We start from the raw sequence: 15,069 nt of genomic DNA, 5'->3' as shown, positions 1-15,069 counted from the left end.
GAACCTTCTGGACCTACATCCAATGTACAGTAAAAGAGAATTTCACTTTGATCAACATACACAAGAAAGAGTTTGACGAGGTTAAAAGTGAATTCCACCTTGAATAACATAAGCACAGGAAACAGTTTGACAAAAATACCATTTTTTTTTTAATTTTTGTTTACAATTCTGCTAGAAACTTCGTACTGTATGTATGCCATATTGAAGGTCAAGTGTCAGCGTAACCCACGACAACAATTAAGTTGCCCAGGAGATCAGGTAACCTACAAGTGCATTAGAGAAACAATGGTAGCCGATACCTGAGCCATGCCGTTCTGTTGGGCAACCAACATTATAATGATTGATAGGCTAATCCGCACCAGCACCACAGCACACAAGTAACCAGTGACACCTGTCAGAATCAAAACGCCATGACCCTGCCAAAAATTTCAGAAAATTCTGCCATTTTTCATTGACAAAAATATTCACCATAAATGTGGTTACCTAGTATCCACAGTACAGTCCTGGATTGAACCATTAGGATTGGTCAATTAGTTGTTGAATGTGTGTCGGGTTAACTCGGGTCAGTGGCTAAAAAAAGTTCAAGGTATGGTAATTAGGCATCCATTTTGTGCAAGGTGATATGAGTGTTTGAGAATTGGCTGACATAATCAGATTTACACTCTGAAAGGCATCAAATTTATACCTATATAGGTACCATACCTCGGATGGGGACGGCATATATAGCCTAAATCAGTCTTCTCATAATTGCGTAAATAGACAAAATATTTTCCTTTGATTTTCATCATCATAGTATATCGACATAATTTCTAGAATTTGTTAAGAACATTTATAGATCTTTAATCCATTTTTCTTCAGTCAAAATATCTGATTCTAAATATTCTGAAAAATACTGGATCATCCTCACTAATTGGTCAGGCAATACGTACTTTTAGCTTTGATTGGTCAGTTAATTGTTAATAAAAATCAACAAATGTGCAAATAATTTCATCAGAATGTAAATTTATATTTTGATTGTAAAATCATATTTATGTCTTTGTTTACATTTAATGTACAACATGACAATCTTTTCGCGTATCATTATCAACATAAATGTCCTCCTGATCATCCAAACATGACATGTGCCCGTCTCAATCAAGCTGGACCGTAATAAAATCAGCTGGCCACAAAGTCAATCCCAGACAGGACAAATGACTTAACCTTTCACCCCAGCGTCCAGTGAGGTCAAATGGCCAGTAAATAGTGGACAAACTCCCTGATTAGTTTGGACAAAGTAGCATTGTGATCTCAGAGGTGGCTATCGTCAGCGATATGGTCGGCTTTATCCCCTCGGATTAATAGAACTCTCTTGTCGTGGAGTCCCCTTCAGTCATTAATGGAGTCGGGTGTTGCATGTGGCATGCGATGTTTTGATGTACAGCGGGACATTGCTGACAGATATATACGTAGTAATTGCCGTACCCTACACACAGCTTTCGGACTGTAAAGTCGGACAAGTTGCGTGTAGTCTATTTATTGTAAATCGGCATTGCTTTACTTCTCTTCCTTCATGACTTTCCTCTAATCCCAAATGAATGCTCATTTAATCTATTCTTAATCATGTCAAGAAGAAGATAGTTGAGCGAGACAAGCATGGAGCGATCCAGAATGAAACGCAGGAGTGATGTCGTGATCCAGTCAATGAGGTGTCTATGTCAAATCTAAGTGAATCAGTTTGTATACAAAAACTAGAGTTAATTTTCCTGTCGCTATGTTGCTAAATAAAGCTAGCATGCAGCTTCTAGATCCTGACACCATTTAAAACAAACAGTTCTGCGATCCTGACTGTCAAAATACATGTGATTTTTGCCACGGAATTGATGTGTGTATTTTGAACCCCACAATCACTGAAGCTAGTGTCACATTGAATGATGACAATTCAATAACCATACTATAAAGCTTTTATCTATATTGAAATTTTAAAAAATCTTTTAACTTCAAATCATAATTCACCATAAAGAAGTGACACATAAATGAATATCTCACATATGTGCTAATGTATATTTCTTTTTTGTTTTTTTGTAAAGAAATCCTTTTAAAATGCTTTTGTTTTGACAAAATAATTTACTGCAAAGAGTGTGAATGAAAGAGATTTGATAGAACATGTAGCCTTTAAAAGCTGTTATTTCAGTTTATATAGAGTTCACTCTGGCTGGCCTAGAAATGTTTTCTTTGCAGAGTGGCATGGTAGATGATATTTATCATAGCTTTTCTGCATTGCTTATACCAAAGATGCACCTTTCAAGTATCTGTGAAAACATGCAAACTGTTTGAGTTCACTTTATTGTCCTATGAGATCCTGAAGAAGTTCTTAGCACCATTTGTAACATAAAAGTCAGATGTGGTCAAATATTGGTAATGTCAGGTGCCACTTAAATGAGGTGTCAGTAAAGCCAGGAGTCAGTTAAGTGAGGTGTTAGATCATAAATAGGAAATTCAGACGACAGATAAGTCAGGTAAGAGTAAATATTTACTTTAAAGTCATTAAGCAAATTACATCACTTTATCATTGGGAATAAAGACTTTGGTTACATCATTGTGTTGATTACGTATATTTGAAATTCAGGGGAAATTCTGATTCTTTCTGGAAACAATTACTAAAAAAATTATTACCATTCAGGAACATACATCAATATTTCCAATTCAATTCCTTAAGAGTACACTGAATTACATCAGAATTTTCATAAACTTCACCAAAATATATAATTACACTAATTAAGTTCAGAAGTCACTCCATCATCCTCGGTAGCATTTAGAGGGGTGATGAATGGGATGACTTTCAACAGCACTGAGGATCAAAATGTACATCATTAGTTTATGGGCCATATCTGAACAGACGAACATTCACTGATGTCGACAGACAAGACAGTTAGTGTGCAGTTTATATAAAACACCGTGTATAAGACCATTAAAGGGGGATAATTGTTTTATTTGTCCAAAGGTTTGATACACATTTAATTGAAAACCAATGCCTGGATCGAAGGTCAATTAGGTGTTCACAAGGTTAAAACTGAAGCGATTTTCTCTCATGTGTCTTTGATATCAAGTCACATTCACAATAGGACTATTACTCTCACTTAAAATGCTGATCGTCCGTCAACAATTCATCTTCCTTCTTTTGAAGGTGCATTTTTATATTTCAAATATCTTCACAAAACCCATAAAATTTTATACAAAATTATCATAAAATCTGTTCCACATCAATGTTGACGGAAAAAACATCGAGAGAAAAAAAAGAGTGTTGTGTATTTATATTATGTTGTGTGTATTTAAAAGAAGCCAAGCGAGAAGATCTTTATAGAAGGAGCCTTTTATTATACAGTCTGACAAAGCGAAGCGATTTATTGTCAACTCGATCCTGCCGCACATGAGGAACCTTTTGTAGGCCATTGTTGTACGACACTATGAAACAGAGGGATAACTACGGAGGACCTTGTAGGATAGTGTCGTGTTGTATAGGCAGGTCAGACCTCGTCAAGGCCTCCGCTGATATAGACATCATCCACCGTCACCTTACATTAACCAACCCTTACCTGGATCGTTCACCAAAACGTCTGGTACGTTTCAAAAATCTACAGAAAACCTCATAATACTTCAGAACTAGTGTATCAATGTTACTTAAAGTATGAACATTCGATCAAAGACGTAATTTAAGATCCAAATACATTTATCTGGTAAAATGATAAACACTGATCACTTTCAATGAGAAACGTTTTTATCTTTGAAAATTCTTAAAAAGCTGACTATTCAGAGTACTAAGGTAATGAAATTGATACTGATGTTAGGTGAAGTTACCGCGGATTATTTACCAGTATAAATAAACAGAGCTCTGTTTCATTCCTACAAATAGCTGGATTAAATTTTGTTTCCCTCGACTTCATTTGTGATCAAATACAAAGCCTGCCTTCTTGATATCCTGAATTCTCCGTCACTCTGCACGTTAACAATAGCCCGATATTGGGCAGCTTCTCAAAACCCCAGATTCTGCGTAAAACAATACGACCCTATATGACCACGCAGTTATTATTAAGATGGCAGGAATGTTGAAATTCTTTTGTTCAGAAAAGTTCAAATGGAGCAAAATATGGCTATGAATTAAACTTCAAAAATATATCGGCCCATTTGATAACCCAAATTTTTTTGTTAATAAATATGAAATAAGAATATAATATTATACTCAAAGGACAGCATGATCAGTCTAGGAATTTTTATAAATAAAACATGGAAGATTGTAAGAATGGCATGGTACATGCTTGATGTACGTTTAAATCTATTACGCTGCTGTGAATATTAAGAAAAAAATTATATCAGATTTCCGACGTGATGCAACTAAGCACCAACATTTTTTTTGGATTTTATTTTCATGTGAAATATTGAAATCAGGTTAAAGTCTGTGTCCTTGAGAAATTTATGGAATGGAAAAGCTTCATGTTTTTGTAACATTTCAATCAAGAGTATTTTGTAATAACCTGGATAAAGTAAACTTGTCTATAAAGACCATTTTTGAACAGTGAAAGTGGTTTTTAATTGGGAGGTGGTCAAGGTAAATAGGAAGAGATTATGTGGTAATTAATTAATATTAGAATTCAAATACAGTCTTCATATGCAAAAGATTTATAAGCAAAAGTGATACCCGCCAGGTGTGACAAAATATATTTTAGAGTATTTGCAAGAAATATAGCACAACTTAAATGAAATTTCACATAAAATTGAAATTTCTCTATAAAATTTTAATGCAAATTATGTGTATATGTAACTCTAAACCTTTCTTTTGTTGAGACTCTCTTCTGTTTCTTAAAAGAAGAATTCTAGCTGAATACACAACAGTGAGAGATTGTGATATTTTTAGATTTGACAGCTAGTGAAGCTGACCCCGGGTGATATGATGGAATAATAGTAGTGAGAAGAGAAGTTCTGGATCACAGAGATGGGCTCCTAGACCTCTTTATTTAATGACATAATCTAATTAGAATGATTAGCCCCATCAGGTCGTAACAATCAAACCGACTGGAGCGACGACCAGTCATGTGTTTGACAACCATTGTGTGTCTTATATAATGTAATTAGGTTCTGCAACCACCCCCGACAAACATTGTCACAGGGACGCATTCTCTTATCGTTACGATTTACCAAAAGCACAGCAGCCTTTGCCCACTCCCTGCTGCCACAATACACCAACACCATACGTTAGGGCTTCAGCCCCCACACCCCACACAGCACCATGGCCTTGTTTGTATGACACCGTTGTATGACAAATTAACAAATGCTGAAATGATAATTAAATCAATCAATTTGGGTCGGTTATTGTGTATTTGTTAGATGTCGTAAGATATAATGCAGCATTACATCAGTGGAGTGGGATGCTTGTAAATCTGTAGGCCTGATCACAAATACTCGAATGGGACTACAACAATGGTCGACGGCTCTCAATATTACATCTCAATTAACACCATGGTATGGCAGTAATTGACATGCTATACATATATGTAAGAATTATCGATGATGAATGTATTTAACAGGAGCAGAGATTAGAAAAGCTGGTCAATGGTCACCATTTGTGCTAGCTTGTGTTACGGCATATTGATATCGCTTACTGTTCTTTTGAACTCATTATCCGTAATTTGTATACGGTACAACAAAGACTATTTTGTACAATATGGAACATATTATATATCTTTGTGGGCTGCAATAAGCCCAGTGATGTGGAGGAGGTGGTGTGTAGAAATCAAAGACTTTACATGACCTTTGCCTCAATATTTTCAAACAAAAGTGCAAACTTTGAAATATCTTAAAACAAACCAGATATTTATATTATCAATTTTTATAATTTACTTAAAATTAAAATTATTTTAAACATCCCAATTCTGATAGGAGTTTGAATTTCTTTCCTTGGTTTGAAAGATATCTATTTCTTCAAAGAGTTATACTGACTCAGCTGAGAGCAAACTATACCCACAGAACAAACGGTCCTCGAACAGACCTTCACTTGAGTGTGTCTTATGAACCAATGTATTATCAGAAGGTGATTATCAAATTTGGACAGCATATTTTGAACATCTGCAAACAATGTTAAGATAATGTACGACCTGTTGTAAGGGAGTTATTAGTATGCCACATACTTTATGTCCGCCTGACCAACTGGGCCCAAACAATGGCGAGAGGCAGGTAAAATGGGGGGTAATTACCAAATTAGGGCTCCCAGACACAGGTGTCACGAAGGTAAATTATGGCTCAACACATTGAGAAAATCTGGCCTGGTAATGGGGAATTGAGTTTAAATCCTTGAGGTGCTAATATTTCAAATAACTGACAGTAGATCTTCTTTATTAATATCTATTTAGGAATTATGAAATGGACATTAATTTGTCATTCATTTAATTCCCTATATATTTGCATGTATAGTGACAACCCTCAACAAGAACTATAACAGCTCAGCTAGCGTAATAAATACTTTTAACGAAATAAATATTCCAAATCTATTCCAAGATATATTCCAATAGTAAAGCAGACCCGTCTTAGACTAGCTACTAGTATACAGTGTCTATATATATCTATATCTAGAAGCCTCGATCCACAGTACAAGTACTGGTTACCCTGTTACCAACCCATACTTTTTCTACAGCTTTGCTTAATATTCCAATAACTGTTATAACTCCAGTCAGCCATCTCCCTAGAGGCTGTTAAAACGTTTACCTGACCTACTTTTTATCCTGAATATCCATTTGCATTGTTATTGTGTATTTTGAGATTGCTCATCTTACCATAGTTGTTTCACAGTAGATTTTGTTTCTGTCTATTATCCGTCCAAAAGAGGTGGCTAGATAGCGCAAAAGATGATGATCATTGAAATATGAACTAAATTTCTACTACAATAATGCTACACCTTTTCCACTAATGTTCTTTTTGGATTAACAAATTTAAGACCAAATAAATATTTTTTTATTCAACTCATATTTGAATTATAATCATTTACATTAACTATGGTATATAATATAAAAGGAAGAAAAGTTCCATGAAAAAAATATATGAAAATTTCTTTTTACATTCACACAAATATTCATTCTGAAATTCCTCTACTCCAAAAGTCAGTCTTTAGACACAAATAGATATATGTTTATTAAAACAACTCATATATTCATGACCTTTACCATTAAGATAGTAATGCTACTTAAAGCAGAAAGCCCTATAGATCACAATGGAGTCCTATTAACTTCTACATACATATCATCTTTATGAACAAATAACCTTGGCTATCTTCACAATAAATATGGACAAGGACAAAACAATATTCAATTGTGTTTGTATGCATTGTCTGGTGGAGAACTGACCCAATCATCCGTGTGATGTTCTGATGATGCTCACAGCTTTATGAGGGGCGGTTAAAAGCCTGGAATTCTACATCTCAGAAACCTGAGCCGCTCTCGCTTGGTTCATACAGGCCAGAAGTAATTAAAGAAATGGGTAAGCCTTTTTTGCATCAGCCCCTGCCCAACTTCCTTAAGGAAATGAAGTGTCGCCTTGACGCTGGTGTAAATAATATTCCTACATTATGGCCCCATATCAAACGTGGGCCACGTCTTTTCAAATGATGGCATGACGTGTGCATGCTACGCTATCGTAGGAAATAATTAGCGTTCAACAAAATGGGAAGAGAAATGGATACATAGAAGGATTTTAATGTTTTGTGCAAGTAAATGTGTTCAATTACTAAGTTCTATCCAGAAGTTGTGTGGCACATAAATGCAATTTTTCTGCCATATTTGAGTAATGCTAATGTGAAGATAACATATGGCACTTGATGTACGAGAGACAGTTTAAAGTAAGCTTGTCTATTGATTGCTGGTACGTAACAGTCACAGCCACTCGCTATTGGCTCACTCAATCATACATGTACATGTAAATGATTTTATATGTAAGAACTGATATATAAAAAAATGCATAATCTGCCTGGATTGTACAGAGATATTTTGCTGATCTGGTTTTATCAATTTGAATTTTTTTTTATATGGTATGTACCATAATGGGGCAGAATCTTTTCTTTTGATTTGTATCAATTTCATCTGCTCAGATAATAGAATTCCATAAAGGCCTGTAAATGTGTCCTTCCCAAATTTCAATAGCAGTTAAACATTATGACTGAGTGCCTAATGACTTGAGGCCTAGGTTATTGGTTTTCTCCAGGTACTCTGATTTTCTACAGCGACCAAAGGCACATCCTTGAATGAAATTAGTTGCTAACAGTATGTAAAGCACAAACCAAACAAACTTTCAGTACCAAACCATTTAGTAGATCCTTATTCTGGTGAAATTGAATATAAAGCTTATCATTGTATCATAAGGCTACTGACTGACAGAACCAATTATTACGTATGAAATGTTGCAGTGACTGAACACAAATATATTAAGCCCAGTATAGCTTTATGTTGAAACAAATGAAATTTGATCATTGTGGTTTTGACAAAAGGGATGGGGAATATAAGTCCCCTTTATCTTAGAAAATAACAATATTGACAAATTAGGGTCATTTAAGGATGTATCAAGTTTATCAAGGAGGAAAGCCAGAGTAACTAGAGTAAAAGCACCAACTAGCAGTCAATACCTGGCAAATGCATCAGGTTAGATTCAAACTCACGACCCAGAAAAGAGAGCTTTTGGTGATATGTCAGAACATCTTAACGACTTGCCACTCAGCCAACACCTCCTCCCTAATTTTCAATATCTATGATGTAAGGCTATTTTCCCAAATTACAAATGAGCTTTTCCCTTATACTCCCATATAGTGTAATAAAATGAACCATTTTTGAATTAATGTAATTGAAAGTTGAGGTTGGATCCCCTAACTGTGTTATTATGTAGAAATAAATAGAGCATCAGTACTGTCAACAAATCATTATTAACAGGTGAATTGTAATCAAAATCATGTAACGTGTAAACACATTCAGGTTATTATTTTTTATAAATTATTAAACTCATTAATTAATACACAGAGAAACACATCCCAGGTGAGTTTTCCTGTGAAGTTCATGCGATGCCTCCGGCAGAGCATTCTCCTGTGCAGAATTATTGTGGAGAGATTTCACTGAGATATAATAGTCAATATTATAATGTTAATTATACCATCATACATATACCGTAATTCTTATAATAAACAATCCATCCGCATTTATTTTTAGTTGTAAGATCTAATTTTCTTAATTACATAGCCTGACTATATCGTATAGACTTACACAACTGATCATGACTTAACACTTCAGGTCCCTCCCCCTCCATTTTACTTTATCTAAGAAGTAAGTAAAATGAATATGTACATAAAGCCATAAAAATGAAAGAAAGGCTAAATCAATAAAATAGTAATAACTTGGCCGATATGTAAAGATCTTTTTATAGGAAAAAGGATGATACAAACCACACAAATATTTAGCAAGATTTTTTCTTGGACCATGTGATATGTACCCAGTAATGATACTTTGACTGTAGCTGCAAGGGCTCTGCAGTGTAAACAACTAAATTTTGGACAAATAACACAGCAATAACAGCAAAAGCAAAATTTGCCATACAAGATTGAAGACATTATGAAACATGAAATTTTGATTTCAAAATGAAAATACCTACACATAGTTTCAACAAAATACCCTACCACAAAATGCACCATGTACAGCCACATTTGCTTGGGTAGTAATATTGCTCTCTCAAAGCCATAATTAATTATATTGCCAATACATCACAAAAGAAAGTCAACTCAGAATATGGAAATCACAGAAATATGATCGATATCAATTTGTATACAAGACTACATGTAAACCATTAAAATATTTTTAAAAGCAAATATGAGTTATGCGACAAGCATACATATGAAGCAGATGTATTACTATCAAAATTTCCTCACCGTGTAGTACAGAGACTATTATTTCCAGCAAACATCTTGAGGAATCGAGTCATAATTTATAACGCGGCACTCACATTAACGTATGCATTGAAGATAACAATAATTCTCTTGTATTAATTACATGGGCAAACAGCGAATCAAAGTTTTATTCCCCATATTCTGACAAGGAATTGTAAATCACTGTTTAAGTGCTCTTAGGGAACCAGTATCAGGCTTTTCAAAGAAGATGGGTAAAAATGAATAGTCTTCCATTAATGAAAGGCTGAGGGGAAGAGGTTAGAAGCCTGTGCGTAATATACACACGGAGACAGGCTGGATAATTGATGTCCAACCCATGTAACCCAATGAAATATGATTATAATTACACAGTCTTCGTACTTAAATGCTTTCCCGCATCCCAACCTTGTAGTTAGATGTTGGAGAGCCTAAATACTTTTATTTTAGAACCGTTTACTCTAGAAGCCAGTCAGAATCGCCATCACCCGGCTGTCATGATACCGAGCAATTCAGTGTGGCGCAAGTATACAAACAACAGCCTTTATCTTCTGCCATCACAAGGCTAGTGCTAAACAGAACTCTTTCTTAACCTTATCTACGCTCCTCTATTGTCTTATAAAATTTGAAGAGGAAAAATATCAATATTTATGCTATTCTGGGTACGGCTATGCTGGGAACGTTGAGTGGCCTGGTCTGGGGATCCTCAGGCTGGCGCGATGTTGACTGAATGTTGTTGAATCTCTCACTTCAGGAAGACACTCGTAAAATGTTTAAAAGAACAAGGATGTTAAAACAGTGACTTCCCATAATACTCAGCATCGTCTACATGACTAATGCTGTAATAATGTCTAATGATAAAGACTTGTTTGTGGAGCTGTCCTCTCATCTTACGATATTGACGGAGTACATTGTTTCTTACACTATTGTCTTGTCTTTGTTAAGCCCTCAATCACTGTATCAGTCAAAGAAATATACATTGATGTAATTTCACAAATTCATTGTGCTTCCATTTACATGAAAATTAAGTTAATTAAATAAGTTGAAATTTGGAATGGTTGGAAGACAAAACTGCTAACACAACTCCATTGCTATCGAACCCATTGTTACAAGATCACATATCTGGAGATTTCTTTATCAAGGATAATGGTCCAGCTGTCCTACTTATCAAATTGATTTTAATTTCAGCCTTGAAATTGATTGAACCAGAATTAGTAAAACACTGAGACATTTCCCACTCCCATCTATATCTATTGTGTCCTTGATGTAGATATTGATACACAATCTTAGTGCACTATATTTTGTGGTTAATCACAGAAGTAGGACAATCTGTGGCCATGTGGTCAAGATGACCCACGATACAACCAGACCATATGCCTTGTACCTTTGGGCTGCTGTGCCAAAGCAGTCAAGGTAATGGACAATTCTATGGACAGTGTTCACATAATTAGACTTATACCTCTAGCTGGTCTACTGTTGCTGAGCGGTCAAGGTACTGGACAATTTTTCAACCACTAGCCCTTCATTTTAGGGCTGCTGTAAATGAATGGTCAAGATGCTGGACATTATTATCACCATAATCCCTATACCTCTGGTTCTTTAAACTCTTATCGGCTGCTATTTCCAAGTGGTCAGTCAAGGTGCTGGACAATTCTACCACCCTAAACCCTTCGTCTCTAGACTACAGTGACCAATTGGTTAAGGTGCCAGTTCTACCATGGCCACCGCTAACCCACCTGAATTTGTGTAGATGACCTTTAAGTTTAGGTTTCCTTAGGTTGATACCAATGGCCATGGATCACGTTCATAAGGCATGGAGAACTTTCCGGATGAAACTTGTGCTTCTCTTTATCACAAAATCTGACTTTTCCTTCAGATGATCTACTAATTAAAAGGCCATAAAGCAGACACAAAGTCAAAGATCAATTGTACATACCACATCTACTAGATCAAACGGTTTTAGGGGGAAATTCAATATTTGTGAAAATGACTTTAACTACTGCTAGTAAAATAAATAATACTTTTTTAATTCCTAGTCTTAAATTTTAACAAATCTTTCAAATGAAAAAATACACTACATCAGATTTTGTTTGATAAAATCCCCTCGCACCAACAAAAAAATACTTTCTGCTTTTCTGTAAATGATCTATATTTAGAAATACCTGGACACACTCCAAATCAATTAAATGCAAAGTAACTATAAATAATTCAAAAACGTACAGAACAATGTTTTTTCGGCTTCTGGCCGTATAATCAACGGCAACAGTATGTGTGATTAAATTGGCAACCATCTGTGAATTAAAAGAAATAAACTGGACCAGAATCGGGTCCAATTAGACTTGAATATAGCTGACCCTGAGTCAGAAAACCAGGTAAATTACAGCTACATTCAAAAGGTAATTAATGCAGTAGAGAAGTACCATCTGTAGAGTTTTGCTACCTGTATTTTTTTCACCTGAGTTTTACCTGTGCTGTAGAAAATCAGATTGTAGTATAGGAGCCCCAGGTTATAGACAACTTAGTTGGTTAAATCAATAGCATAAAAATAATTTCATAAATAATTGATGAAAAAAATGCTTTAATTCAATTTTCCACTAGATTTATCAAATACAGATTCCAGATGCTGAAATTGTCCACAAAGGTACACATAAATAAAACCTTTGTAGGCATCTTATCAAAAACCAAAAATCTGTCCTTCAATTTAAGGCTTTTAATGCTTAAACATTCAACAAATCATGATATAAAAAAAATATCATTACCATTGCAGAAATGCACAGTAGTTAATTGCAGATCCAATATGTGATATACTGCTTCTATTTTGATAATATTTAGATGTTGGGCCTATTTTGAGATACACAGTATTCTGCATTAAAGCTAAAGACTTGTTTTGAAACCATCATTAATTCAATCTGCAAGTAAATCAACTAAATAGCATTTTAACTGTAGGAACATGTATATAATTCTTTACGATTCCTAATAGGTATTGTTCAAAACACAACAATTTAAGATATTGAGTATCCTAGACCAGAGCATCTTCTGATTGAAACCGAAGACTGAAAATAAGAAGAATTGATTGCATAGTCTGTGTGTTTTTGGATAAAAACTGAAACATTTGAGTTTGATTGGCAGCGCTAATGATTATTGAGTATAATTACATGAGGACCCACCACCGCTTCAATTATATTGGTAATTTGACTGGTCCTCTCCAGACTCGAGGCTCCGTCAGCCTCCGTACCGCCACCGAACCGACTCATCACACACTACACCCGATAGGGTAAAACCTGTGACAGTTACAGCACTGCTAAACACAATTCACACTGAGAGAAATTGAATGTTTTCCCCAAATAATGGAGGAAATTATTTTCATTCATTATGATGACAGTAATTTCATCTTTAAAAGAAATTTCTCATATTTCATTTATGAAATGGTTAAAAGTTTTCTTGTTTGATTTGTAGTGTTATTCTTGGAATAAAAAACATTGATTATCTGTATTACAACTAAGACATAATAAGACATTAATCACGATTGCCAGTGATATTAACTGTAAACAAAAACCAAAACTAAAGTTTCATGATTGCAGAAATAATATGAAATAAAGACTACAAGTATGATAATGACTTTACATTATATTTGCATGTTTTTTTGTTTCTAAATAAATTTTCTAAATAAATAAATAATTTGAATTCACAAAATTCTCTTTAAAGAGACAATTCACTCAGGTTAATACTTTTACATAACCAAGAAGCAAACTATGGCATAAATGTATTGTTCTACATTTCTTATGAAACATATAACATAAAATATTGACAAAGTCCACGTCAATGTTTAGTATTTTAATTGATACTGTTGTAATTACAACTCGTTGATCAATACGATTAAGCATGTACAAAATGTACGCTGTACTCATACCCGAGCCAAAGTCACGCACGTTTAACAAATGAACAACATAACCACTGAGGAGGTGATAAAATGACTTTTTAGACAAGACAATTTACCTAATAAGGTAAACACACTACTGTCAGAGCGATTTGAGCAGTTCTAGACGAAAGTTGCATTACCCTAAGAGCAAGGGACAGGGTTCTTTATACAAGATGTTCGACCACAATATGTAATGGCGGACAGCGAGTGAGTTTGAACATTTCACATGCATTTCACCACTATGGGTTTTTCTGGCATATCACAGTAAAACCGACTGATATAATTTCCATTAGAACTGTTTTTTTTTCTATATATGTACACATTTTAATGTTATCTTAGACTGAATTGTCCCTTTAATACTGGTCAAATATGTAATGTTATCACTCGACCATGGAATATTATTATTATGCACTATTCTGAATTAAATTAACCCTCGTGCCTCCATCCATTTATGAAAAGTAAATTTACAAATAGATTAAAGAAGATAGTTAAATTATCACAGAAAATCAATAATGATATTTATATCCATATTAGCAATGATATTAGTAATATCATTGAAGATTTTTTATTCTATTCAACATGTTTGCCTAGATTTGCTTATATAATATTAAAGGCAAATTTTAAACTTCAAATAAATCTGTATCTGATTTCATCGTCTATACATTTTGTTCAATATGCACTTAATCCTCTAGTAGTAACAGAGGATCACGCAATATAAAAACCCAGTGTTTGGTTCAGCCATACTTAAACATATGCAGCTGTCAGTAATACGGTGTTTTTCTAAAATGATTATGCGATGAAAAACTAGCCTGCCAAGTGACTGCACATTTATAGGTTCAGAAACAGAAAAAAAAACCATCTCCATATCTTTGCACAGATGCATTTGAAATTGGTATATATATGTTTTGACTGGGTTTCTCCAGTGACAAAAGACTCCACGGCATTCTAACATTCTTCGTCACGGAAACACGGAACTTCCGCACTACACAGTATGCATGTCTGACAGTGTCAGAGCAGGGCGAAGGTGCATGCAACACATTAATTAAACTTTGTCTCCGAACAAGAAAATCATTCAACAAGGTTAAATTAAGAATGAGTAAACACTGCAGAGAGGATATCTTTTGCATGTCTATAGGAAATCTAGAACTTGTGTCTGGCTCTGGGAAAGCCCAGTAGCTATAGGTTATAGATGTGTACAGTGGCATAAGGCCACTTTTAGTGTGAAATTGTG

General features: G+C 34.7%; 1 protein-coding gene across 2 annotated transcripts in view; it reads right to left on the bottom strand.

Moving 5' to 3' along the window:
• Nucleotides 1-15,069, bottom strand: part of LOC138330648 (endothelial PAS domain-containing protein 1-like) — a 78,256-nt gene that overhangs the window by 35,523 nt on the left and 27,664 nt on the right. The gene's annotated exons all lie outside the window — the stretch shown is intronic.

Source organism: Argopecten irradians, chromosome 1 (assembly GCF_041381155.1).
Source record: "Argopecten irradians isolate NY chromosome 1, Ai_NY, whole genome shotgun sequence".
Classification (NCBI taxonomy): Eukaryota; Metazoa; Mollusca; class Bivalvia; order Pectinida; family Pectinidae; genus Argopecten; species Argopecten irradians.
The sequence above is the reverse complement of the archived record's forward strand: the minus strand, read 5'-3'. Positions and strand labels throughout refer to the sequence as shown.